We start from the raw sequence: 12,662 nt of genomic DNA on the forward strand, positions 1-12,662 counted from the left end.
AAGACTAAAGTATTTTGTCGATTTGCTAAAAGCAAAAGATGCTCCGAAGCAATAATGCTCCACTTAGCCTAAAGAGGCCAAAGCTCCCGTGAAGAATCCACCTTTGAATTATGGTACCTTTACTTTTTCTATCGGCCATTGTCTTAGGCCCCATCTGTTGTTTCACATGGCTACAGTTACACCATGAAGTCTATTTAAAGAGTCTTCCTCCTTGCTATTGAGGCAGAACTCAAGTTAGGTTTTAGTTTTCAGTTTGAAAGAGTGTTTGTGTGCTTGTGTGCTTGTAATCAAGAAGTGTGAGTGGTTCCTGTATTCACTACTTCAAAGTTTATTTTGTAAGTTCCATGTTTAATGCAATCTTAGTATATGTTTGCATCTTTCAATTTTTGTTATTATGTTTATTCATTGTTTATGTATTAACCTTACCAGTTTATAAATTAAAAAGAGATTAATCTTTCTTTGATGGTATTTTCTGGTTTTCAAAAGTTTTCTACTACTGCTTTGTGTTTCTGCTTTCTACTTCTTTCTGCATTTTAAATTTCATTTGTCCTGGGCTAGTCACAAACTGATCCATAGTAGCAAGAACGTCCACTCCAAAGCGTGCATATGTGATAACTTCACAGCCCGCTCTCTAGTCATACTCATACAGACTAACCACACAGTCGCCATACTTTTAAAAATGGCAGTCTGACCGCAACCTGGGGGGCAAACAACCCACTAGGACCTACTGGTAGTTTAAGGGATCGAAACCCAGGGCAAACCCTCACGGGCCCTCTTGCTCTTAAGCTAGTGGTTCAAACACTTCAACTTCATTAGTTCACTGTAACGACCCGACCTAAATTTCCTTGGAAATTTAAAAATTTTTATTTAACTTTGTTCATTTAAGAGATTTTATACAGAAACAAAATTTGAAAGATCTTGGAAGAATTTTTACTAAATTACTTTGCAAATGTTTTAAGAATTTATTCAGTGTTTTCGCTTAAATTGTAACAACCCGACCCAAATTTTCACTAGAAATTTAAATTTTTATTTAACTATGTTTTAAGAGATTTTTTTTAAAGGATGTGGAATTGAATTTTAAAGATTTTGATATTTATTTGGAAAATAAAAAAGGGTTTTGATTTAAAGTTTTGATTTATTTATTTTTGTTTTAATTTAAGCTTGACCAAAAGTTGGCTTTTAAAAAGAATGGGAATTCGATTTTGACTTCGGGTCCGTTAGATAGGTTTCGAACTCACGATTTCATAGACACGCGGCACGCGCCAATTCGAGTTACGGTTTGAAAGATATAGGCGTTTAAAGTGAGGGGCAATGTTGTAAATTTATAAAAGTGGGTTTTAAAAATCAGATTTCCTCTCTCTAGATTTTTCTAGAAATTTCTCTCTCTAGAACTCTCTCTCCCTCTATTTATTCTCTCTCCCCGCACTCTCTCTCTCTCTCTCTCTCTCTCGGTTTTCCCTCTCCTCCGCACCCTCTCCCCTGCGTGCACCACCCAGCCACCCCCACTCACCATCATCGGCCAGCCCCTGGCTCCGGCAAACACCCCCTAGCGCCGACCAGCTTCCCCGAGCCTATTCTCTCTCTCCTCGTGTTTTCTCTCTCTCCCCTTTCTCTGTGTGCACCCAACCTCTGCACCCAGCCACCTAAAACCCACGCCGCCGGCCATTCCGGTCACCTGAGACCTCCGGCGAGCCTTCTCGACGCCGACCATCTCTCTTGGCCACTCCTCCAGCCAACCCAGCCACCCCCTGCGCGCGGTTGCTGTCAGAAGAGCTCCACTGGCCGCCGGCTTCTCTCCCTTCTCCGACCAGTTTTCCGGCGCCAATCACCTCCATACCAGGTGGGTTTTCCTCCATTTTTTCTGGGCTTTAATTCTCCTTACTCTGTCTTGACCAATTTGAGCATTTGGAAATTGGATTTTTGGAGGATTGAAGGGCCATTTCGGGTTCCTATGTAGATTTCAAATTGATGGCTTTTCTCTTTGTTTTCTGAGATGATTTACATCCCTAAAGTACCCATTGGTCATCTAGGATCTGAAATTTAGAATAATTTAGAGACATTTGAGTTTTGGGAAGTTTGATTTACAAGTTGGAACCCATTTCGGGTTTGCTGAGGATTGGCTCAGTCTTGGGGTAATTTTGGTGTGGTTTGGACAATCTCATGTTTAGGAAAACCGAAATTGGATGTTAGATGTGAATGTATTTGAAGATTGAGAAATTTTTGGGCTTGAAACAGCCACATTGGGCAGCAACCTCTATGGTTTCGAAACCCCCACTGATAATTCATACTTTTAGAGTATTTATGATAATTGGTTGATTGGGTTATCGTTAATAGTCATAGTGATTGTGGTTAGGTGGAACCGGGAAACCTTAGGGGCGTTTGTGGAAGTGTTATTGGTCGATTCGTGTAGATCGTAACCAATCGCATAGGAACGAAGTCGAGTGGGACGTTAGACTTTACGCACACATCCTTTAGAGGTCGTAAAACCGAGACTAATCTATATTTTGTTGTTTAATTATAGGCGAGACGACCGGGGTTCGCGACGATCTGGCGGACGATCGACATTAGATTTTCTCACTGTGAGTGGACTAACTTTTAATCTTTTTGAAATATTTTATATGTTGATGATTAAATTCCATTACTTAGCTATATTGAGTTTGAATTTAAGCTAAAGGATTTTAAGTTAAAAATTTGGTTTTTAAATTCTTCTTTCCTAAATTTAAAATTGATATTTATGGTTTTTGCATTTCAAAGTTGCATGGATTTATGAATTTAGATATTTTGAGTTGAACAAATGTATATTCGATGAGTTTGGTTTTGTTAAGAAGAGTTTTGGAAGAAAAATGAAAGGATTGAGATTTGAATCATGTGTTTATGAGTTATCGTTTTTTTCAAACCACCTTTGCAGTACCCTCCAGGTTATCAGATTTAATAGGTCTTTGGGACCCATCACGATGCACATATAGGCTTTGGGCTGTGTGTCGGGATGCTTCGCCCTTTGGGGGCCGCTCTGCGTGCACGTACGACAGAATTTGTGGCTCTGCATGCGTATGACAGATTCTCGGCTCTGCGCATGTATGACAGATTATTTGTGGCTCTGCATGCGTATGACAGATTCTCGGCTCTGCGCATGTATGACAGATTATTTGTGGCTCTGCATGCGTATGACAGATTCTCGGCTCTGCGCATGTATGACAGATTATTTATGGCTCTGCATGCGTATGACAGATCCTCGGCTCTGCGCATGTATGACAGATTCTATGGGTAACTGATTGGTGTGTGTTTTCAACTGTTAAGTATTTTAAGTGATGAGTTTATGACAGCAAAAGGTTTTTAAGTATGACGGTTTCAGTTGAGCAGTTTTATAAATTTTTCAGTATGTTGAGAGTGGTTTGAGAAGGAAGTTTTCAGTTTAAATTATTTTATTATAAATGTATTATATATAGTTTTATTTCGATATTTTATTTTAAATTTATAACTACTCAGAATTTTTAATGTTTGAAGTTTTATTCGATAAAGAGTTGGTGCTTTGGTTTAGTTTTTACAATACTCTTAAGCCTGAAAATGATTTTAAAACTGGGGGTGTTCAAAGAGCGACGTGAGGTTTTAGAGTTAAAAATATTTAGACTTGATTTCATTTCCATTTAAGTGTCCACTCACTGCCTATCTCACCGCTTTCTTGTTTGTCTTAAAATTGTCCCCCAGGTTGTAGCTTTGGTGGAGGTCGAGCCAAACGCGTCGAGGCAAATCACATCCATTTTCTGCCCCCGGATCTCGTAGGGATTCATTTCCATTTTAGAAGTTCCTATCCTTAAATGTAATAATTGCTGTAATAGGATTAGTAGCTCTGATAACCACTCTACAAATTTTAAGTTGGATTTCTGTGGAATTGTTGGGTCTGAGACCCTATTTGGTTGTGGTAGAGGTGGTTGCTGTATAGAAGTGCTTTTTAACAGGTTTGAAATTTCTGGGTTAGTCCATTTTCAGGGGAGGTTCTGCCGAATTTTCGGTAGGATTTTCCCTGATTTTGGATTCCCACAGGACCTCTCCGGATTTGAGGGTGGAATCCGGGGGCGGTCCTGTCATAAATTGATTTAACGTTATTCAAAGCTTATCAGTTAAAAGTGTTAAGTTTTTAAATTGTGAGACCCCGTATTTTTCAAAATCTTTATTTGGGATTTTATTCGAGATTTTTGGGAATTTCTATGAGGAAATAATTGATTTGGCTTAATTTTCAAATTTGTTGTTTTAAGTTGGTTTGACTCGAGAGTTGACTTTTTATTTATTGGGCTTTTATTTTTTACTTTGGTCTTGTTGGAAAGGTCTCGAGCGCACGAGACCATAGATGCGAACCGTGTGTTGATCCAAGTTACGGTTTGAGAGTTACGGATATTTGAAGTGAAGGGCATTTATGTAATTTTGTGTTTTAAGTTTTTTATAGAAACACTTCAGCTCTCTCTCTCTCTCCTCAGTTTTTTCTCACTCTCTCTCTCTCTCTCTCTCTCTCTCGCTATAATTGTGCAGCTGCCAATGTCACCAGCGCGTGGTGGCACATCTGGCGACGGCTGCCGGAGGTCAAAGGCTCACCAGAGACGCCCCAAAAGTTGAGACCAGTTCGGCCGGTGGGAACTCCGGTGGAGATGTGACTTTTTCGGCGGTTTCCCGACCCAACTCCGGCCCAGAAATCTTCCTCTCGTCGAACCCGTTATGTAACGACCCGACCCCAAGTCTTATTTCTTTAATAAAAATTAATCTTTTTGGGCGGGCTTTATTAAAATTTTTGGAAGGGAATTCTAGCATTTAGAGGGGTGTTTTAATTCAAATTTGATGGCCTTTAAGTTCGATGCGGCTATTTAGAACTCGAGTTTTCAAACGTGTAGGCGAAAAGGTATTCTAATTGGAAATTTTGGTAGGAAAGGTGGAGAGTGTTCTAGAAAGGGGAAATTGGGTAATTTCAAAACCCAAACATCACAATTAAAAATCAGCCCCTTCTCTCTATCCTCATTTTCTCTCTCTCTCTCTCTCTCTCTCTCTCTCTCTCTCTCTCTCTCTCTCTCTCTCTCTCTCTCTCTCTCTCTCTCTCTCTCTCTCTCTCTCTCTCTCTCTCTCTCTCTCCATTTCTCTTTTTCTCCCGCACCCTCCCCTGCGCGCACCACCCAGCCACCACCCCTCACCATCACCGGCCACCCTTGCCGACCTCTGGCTCCGGCCAACACCCCCAGGTGCCGACCACCACCCCCCCGAGCCTACTATCTTTCTCCTCGTGTTTTCTCTCTCTACCCTCTCTCTGTGCGTAGCACCGGCCATTAACTCCGGCCTCTCATCGTAGTCGCCACTCTCAGGTGACCTCCCCTCAGGCCGGTCAACTCCCCAGCCCTCTCTGACGCCGACCAGCTCGTCGACTCTTCCTCCAGCCAGCCCCTGCACGCCAGTTCAGCTCAAGAAACCCCTAGACCTGCCGGCCTTGTCCTCAAATTTCTGGCTAGTTTTTTACAACAAATTTTTCAGTGTTTAAGTGGGCTTTTCTCCTTGAGGTATGGGCTGTCATTTCCCAGTGAATTGGTGTTATATTTTGAGTAATTTTGGAGAATTGAAATTAGGGATTTAGAACCCATTTCAGGTTCCTCTTGAGAATTTCAGAATTTGTATGATATTAATGTAGTTATGAACAATGTTCACTCCTTAGAACCTTCAATTGAAGTTTAGAATTGAAAAATTGGAGGAATTCGGAGAAATTTGTGAAATCTAGTTTGATGCCGCCACTTTGAGCGGTGACAGCGGGGGTTTTGACCACCCGGTTGTCACGTAAGTTATCTAGCGCTAATTGGAGTACTAAAACTGGGTTGGTTGATGATTTTGAGTAGGTGGGTGCGACTTGAGCAACGAAGTTGCAATTTTGGGCTCGTGATCGAACACTTTGCGGGTATCGTCTTTAGCTCTCGGACAACCCCAAGTAAGGTAGGCCACTTACAGGATCTCTTTTGAATTTGTGGTTAAATTTGAGGACGTGGGTGTCGTAGTTGGAGCCGGGACGAATTTGGAATAAGGTGAGAGTGTATAGTTTAGAGAAAAATGATATTCTGACTAGTAGGAAGAACATGAGTCGGGAAGAACGTTTAGGCTATCACACACACACTATAAATTTACGTAAATTGAGACTAATTTCATATTTTTATCCTTTATGGTATAGGCGAGACGACCGAGGTTCGCGACGATCTGGTGGAGGATCGAAGTTAGATTTCTCACTGTGAGTGGACTAACTTTTAGTTTTTCTGAAATGTTTTATATGTTGATGATTAAATTCTATTACTTGGCTATATTGAGTTTGAATTTAAGCTAAAGGATTTTTGAGTTAAAATTTGGCTTTTAAATTCTTCTTTCCTAAGTTTAAATTGAGATTTATGGTTTTTGTATTCAAAGTTTCATGATTTTATGAATTTAGATATTGTGAGTTGAACAAATGCATATTTGATGAGTTTGATTTTGTTAAAGAAAGGTTAGAAGGATACGAAAGGATTTGAGTTTTGGTTTTTCTATATTTATGATTTGGTTGTGGAAAGTGGTTTCAAAATCACCCTTTTTAGTACCCTTTTGGTTATCAAAGTTGGATAGGTCTTTGGGACCCATTACGGCACGCACATAGGCTTTGGGCCATGTGTCGTGATACTTGACCCTTTGGGGGTGGCTCTGCGTGCACGTAAGACAGAATTTCTGGCTCTGCATATGTATGACAGATTCTCGGCTCTGCGCATGTATGACAGATTCTCCGGGTAACTGACTTGGTGTGTTTTATTATAAATGTATTATACAGTTTTATTGCGATCGTTTATTTTAAATTTATAAGCTACCCAGAATTTTAATGTTTGAATTTTATTTGATTAAGAGTTTGTGCTTCGGTTTGGTTTATTGAATTATGATAGCAACTTGAACCTGTTCTGAAAACGTTTTAAAACTGGGGGATTTCAAAGAGCGACGTGAGGTCTTAGAGTTAAACGTGTTTATAAAGGGTTTTTCAGAAAATATATTTAATCTTTGATTTTCATTTCCATTTAACTATCCACTCACTGAGTCTATCTCACAGTTTTTCTTGGGCTGTCTTAAATTGTTTCCCCCCAGGTAGTAGATTCGGTGGAGGTCGTGCCAATCCCGTCGAGGCATAGCATCCATTTTCTATTTTTGGATCTTGTATGCTTCGCTTCCATTTTGGAAGTTCCTTTTCTTTAATTGTAAAAAATCCTGTAATAGAAGTAGTGGCTCTGATTACCATACTTAAATTATAAGGTTATTTTATATTGTTGGGTCTGAGACCCTTTTTGGTTATGGTAGAGGTGGTTGATATCTTAGAAGTGTTTTTAACAGGTTTTGAAATTTTTGGGTTAGTCCATTTTCAGAGGAGGTTCTGCCAAATTTTCGGTAGGATTTTCCTTGATTTTGGATTCCCACAGGACCTCTCCGAGATTCAGGGTGGAATCCGGGGGCGGTCCTGTCACGCTACATTGGTACCTTCTGATCGTCCATCGGAGTTCGCACGACGACAAATCGATGCCGAAAAGGCTGGCGGCAGAAGCCGCCGATTTCGGTCATTTCTGGTAATAATTGGCTAGAGACCCATTTGCGAAAAACGATCCACTAGGTATGGACTATCTTTTCCCTAAAGTGTGGTTGTCCAATTTTGAGAAATTGGAAATCTATTTTAAGGGTTTGAACAATTTCGAATTTATTTTGATTTTTCGAAATTGAGTTGAATTTGAATTGTTTTTGTGCAATTGAAGAGTCTTGTGTGCAATTAAGATTAATTGGAGTTAGTTTTGGGTAAATTCTAGGTCATGCCGCCGCTACCACCACCAGCTCCACCACTTGTGGCGGCGGGTTGGGTGGTTTCCCTTGTTAATCAGCCTTCCCAGGATTCCCAGAGGCCAAACCTAGGGTCCGTATTGTGTGTTGGTGAGTGTTGTGTGTTGTTTAGGGCCGGTCAGCCACTGTGTGTGGTGGTTACCACCCATTTCGGCTGTTGAAAGGCCAAGTTGTGAACCTTGGATATTAAATTGTTGGTTGTCTGGTCTTAACATATACACGAACTCGGGAAATCTTATTCCCGATGCCATTATGCTGCCGGATTGAAGATCCGAGCAAAGGCGCCTGAAGGGCAATTCTGTCTTTTCACAAGTTGCACGATGAGTAAAACTTATCTGGTTATATTGTTGAGTACCGTAGGTGAATTATTTGTTTTATGTGATTTGTTATTGTAGGTTAAAGGAGGCTAAGTGTAGGATTGGATTATGAGAATGAGTGGATAATGATTTTGAGGCTAAGGGATTAATTGGGAATTATAGAGATGTCATGAGAATAATTGCTGATTTAGATGAGAAATGTCTATTATCGAGGTTATTGATTGATGATTAGGCAATCGTTCTGCCAGAATGATCTAATTAATTTTTGAGGAAGTATTGGTATAATTTGAGGATTATTAATTATATCTTGGTATTATTATGGTTTATATTGATTATGTAGAGAATAAGAAATGTTGGTTTAATTGATTGGGAAACTGAGATTGTTATTTGAGGAAGATGTTGAGTCTTGATGTTGGTTTGAGTGGTGTTGACTGGATTGGAAAATTTTATGGAAAACAATAACTTAGACCCCTTTTGATTATGAGGGCATATCTATCATTTTATCTCTTTACTTGGAATTCGTATAATAAATTTCGCAAATTATGAAACTGGGCGTGTTTGTATACTAGGTCGAATGAGCTTCACCTTTCGGCTATTCTAGTGGCAAACAAGTGAAGGATCGTGAGTAGGAATCAATTTCGGAAAGGATTCGGCATAGCTCGGTGTAAACTGTGAGTGGACTTCATTTTAAAAAATGTTTTATGCAATTTATGATGTATTTATTTAAAGAAATTTATTTAAATATTGCATGCTAACTTAACTGAGGAATTTAAACAAACTAGTGAACGTTTATTCATATTGAAAAGAGAAAAATAATAATGATTTACTATTATTGTTTGGAAGCTTAAATTTATGATTAACTATCTTGATATTTTCGATTAATGAATTATGAGATGTTTTGGAAATCTGTTGGATTACATAATTTGAAAATCATTTGTTAAATAAATATTTTGATTTGGCTAATGATGAGTTCAGGGTTGCATTACATGATTTTCATATGGATAGTTTCTGGAAATGATTTTTGGCATTATTTTGGAAAGTTTGATTATTGAATTTCCGTCCTTTGGAAGTGATTTTGATCGAGTAGCCTTCATGTTATGAAAATGATTCATTAAGCGAATTTATGAAAGAGTATACTTCAGTTTTCGTATATGAATGAGTATCTTACTGAGCAGTGGAGTTTTGAATAAGGAAAGTAGTTTCAAACCGTCACATTAGTACCCCCTGACAGGTACAGTTTTGCTCTGCACTCATTTAGAAATGACTCGGCGGTGTATGACTAGCATTATATATTACTCTGCACTTGCCTAGTCGGCGGTGTATGACCAGTATTACATATTGTTCTGCACTTGCCTAGTCGGCGGTGTATGACCCATTACATATTTGCTCTGCACTTGCCTAGAGATGACTCGGCAGTGTATAACCAGCATTATTAGCTCTGCGTGCACGTATGACCAGTTTTTCCCCGGGTACTAGTGTAGCGTGAGGTTTCAGTTTGTAGAGTATTTTGAGAAATGAATTTGCATCAGTAAATATTTTAAATGACAGTTTCAATAAAGCTTTGAGTTTACATTTCAGATATTTTAATAGTTTTACAGCTTGAGAGTATTATTTGTTCTTCAGAGTTTGATTTACAGTTTCGAGGTGATTTAAAAATGGATTTAAGATATGGTTTTAAAACTGGGGGGTATTTAAAGAAAATGAGTTCAAAGTAAATGAGCAGTTTTACAAATGGCTTTCAAGGGGTTTGTTTTAAAGTTTATTTTTGTCCACTCACAGAGATTATTCTCACGTTTTATTTTTTTTACGTTTTCCCCTAGGTTTTAGATATCACTGAGGACATATCGTACCACGTCGAGGCTTTAGTTTTCCCTACCATTCGTTCGTCAACATTGTTGGCATAATATTCTTGTCTTATTTGTTTTTATCTATTTGATGTTATAAAAATTCTATTTAGTTATGCTCTATTTAAATTCAGATATAAATTTTGAATTGAAGTGGAGATTAGCGGGCCTAACACCCGGTTGGTGTTGGACTTCACAGGGTCACTCCGGGTTCCAGGGTGGAATCGAGGAACGGTCCTATCATTCACATATAATGAAGATGACATCCAACATGCATGTATGCATGATCACATGTTTACTGTGAGACCCCGTATTTTTCAAATATTCATTTTAAATATTTTGAGAATTTATTTTAAGGATTTTGAGAATTTATTTGGAATTTAAAAGGTTTTAATCTAATTTTAATTTTTGTTTTGGGCTTGACCCAAAGTTGACTTTTAAAATTAGTGGGCTTTCGTCTTTGACTTTGGGCACGTTGGATAGGTCTCGTGTAACGCCCCGAACCTCAGGCCCATAAAAATACTGAACATCAAACTTTTAAACATGTTTTCTCTTTCTTTTGAGTCATGCACAACAACATAAATAAATACAATTTTATCAAAAATATTTAAACAAAACCATTGTGTAAAACAATTAAATAAGTCTTTCTGAGTCCCACTGCCTCGTCTTCTCTCTACTGCTTCCTCAGCCTGCTTAACCTGCAAAACACAAACCTTACACCACATCCATGGTGTACCGGGTTATACAACAAACCCGGTAAGCTCACTAGAGGTCGTATGAGTGAAATGACTTAAACAATTAACCTCAATAATTTCTTCAATTTCCATACTAAAAAAATAATCCACAATAATATCCATAAATACTCAATCACATAATAATTCATCGCCAATCATCCAAGTATCAAGATAAACATAATTCCTCAAATTCACATCCTAATCCCACCAATAATAATAATAATCATTCTGCAAATCAATTGCCTAATCGTCAACTAACAACCTCAACCTCAATCATTCACAACTTAAATAATAACCTCAAAACATAATCACTATCATATCCATCCTCAAGATTCAAGCTTAGTCTTACCAAATTCTAGTCAAACCAAATCCTATCAAACAAATGAAATACAATCACACCAAACAAACAATATATCATCTATCTAATTTCACTCACATCGCTCTTTAAAAAAAATCCCCCAGTTTTAAAGGCATTTCTCAAATCCTTTCTTAACTCGTCTCAAACTGTAAATCTATTAAAGTGTTTGAAATAAATGTCATGCCTTACTGAAACTATCATTTAAAAAATTTACTGATGGAAAATCATTTCTCAAAAATATTCTACAACTGAAACCTCACGCCACATTAGTACCCGGGGAACTGCTAGTCATATACTGAGGTTATTAAGTTCGCCACATCCCGTGCATAGGCACGAGCAGACAGATAAGCTCGCCACTTCCCGTGCAGAGCAAATTGATGCACGGGCATGCAGGTATGCTCGCCACTTCCCGTGCAGAGCAAATCGATGCACAGGCAAGCTGGGATGCTCGCCACTTCTCGTGCAGAGCGAATCAATGCACGAGCAAGCAAGAATACTCGCCACTTCTCGTGCAGAGCGAATCTATACACGAGCAGGCAGGAATGCTCGGCACTTCTCGTGCCGAGCGAATTGATGCACGAGCAGGCAAGTGAGTAGGCTCGCCACTTCTCGTGCAGAGCAAATTAATGCACGAGCAGACAGGTATCCTCGCACAAACTCTACACAACGTTCTCAAAACTATCTCATAACTATCCTTGTTTCACAATATAATGCCTCTTGTATATTCAAATTTATCACCACGTACCCAAATCACCACTTAATTTAATAACCAAGAAGCTACACCCATAAATAAAGTTAAAGCTTCCAACGTATAATTATTAAAATCTAATTTAAACATTTACTCTCCACCCACAAGACCATTCGACATGAGAAATCAACTATATGATTGTCAGCCACTTAATTATCACTCAAAGTTTACTCTCAGTTTACTTCGAGCTATGCTGAATCCCTTCCGAAATTGATTCCTACTCATGACCCCTCACTTGTTTACCACTAAAATCATACCAAATACTTCCTCAATAAGTAACTTAATTATTCTGTAAGATAATTTCCTAACCATTATTCATTAATCCTCGACAATAAGCATTTCTTCACTAATCCAGCAATTATTCTCGGGCAACTCTATAATTCCTAATTAATTCCCTAGCCTCAAATCCTCATCAGTTCATTCTCATGATCCAAATCTTACACTTAGCCTTCTCTAACATATAACAACATACACACAAAACAGACAATTCACTAACGGTACTCTACATTACAATCCGATAAGTTCACTCACAGTGCAACCACGTGAAATAACCGAAGTGCTCTTCACGGCGCCATTGCTCGGATATCAAATCCGGCAGCATAACAGCATCGAGGATAAGATTTCCCAAGCCCGTGCACCTGTTAAGACCAGAAACACAAACGGCCGCTAGACAACAGAAACAGGTGACCGCCACCACACACGGTGGCTGCCCGACTTAGAACAGTACACAAAACACCCAGAAACTCACCCACAGGCTTCGGGTAACTGGCCAGAGGCCAAGAACCAACAATTCCAGCCATCGACATG

General features: G+C 38.9%; 1 long non-coding RNA gene across 1 annotated transcript; it reads left to right on the plus strand.

Moving 5' to 3' along the window:
- The first annotated feature begins 1,487 nt into the window (after positions 1-1,487).
- On the plus strand, positions 1,488-3,917 carry LOC147286205 (uncharacterized). Its single transcript, XR_015122060.1, has 3 exons — positions 1,488-1,840; positions 2,522-2,579; positions 3,706-3,917. It is a non-coding gene; the product is annotated as an uncharacterized LOC147286205 (long non-coding RNA).
- Positions 3,918-12,662: the final 8,745 nt, after the last annotated feature.

The sequence above is a fragment of the Dryas octopetala genome, chromosome 4 (genome assembly GCF_963921425.1).
Source record: "Dryas octopetala chromosome 4, drDryOcto1.1, whole genome shotgun sequence".
In the NCBI taxonomy this organism is placed as follows: Eukaryota; Viridiplantae; Streptophyta; class Magnoliopsida; order Rosales; family Rosaceae; genus Dryas; species Dryas octopetala.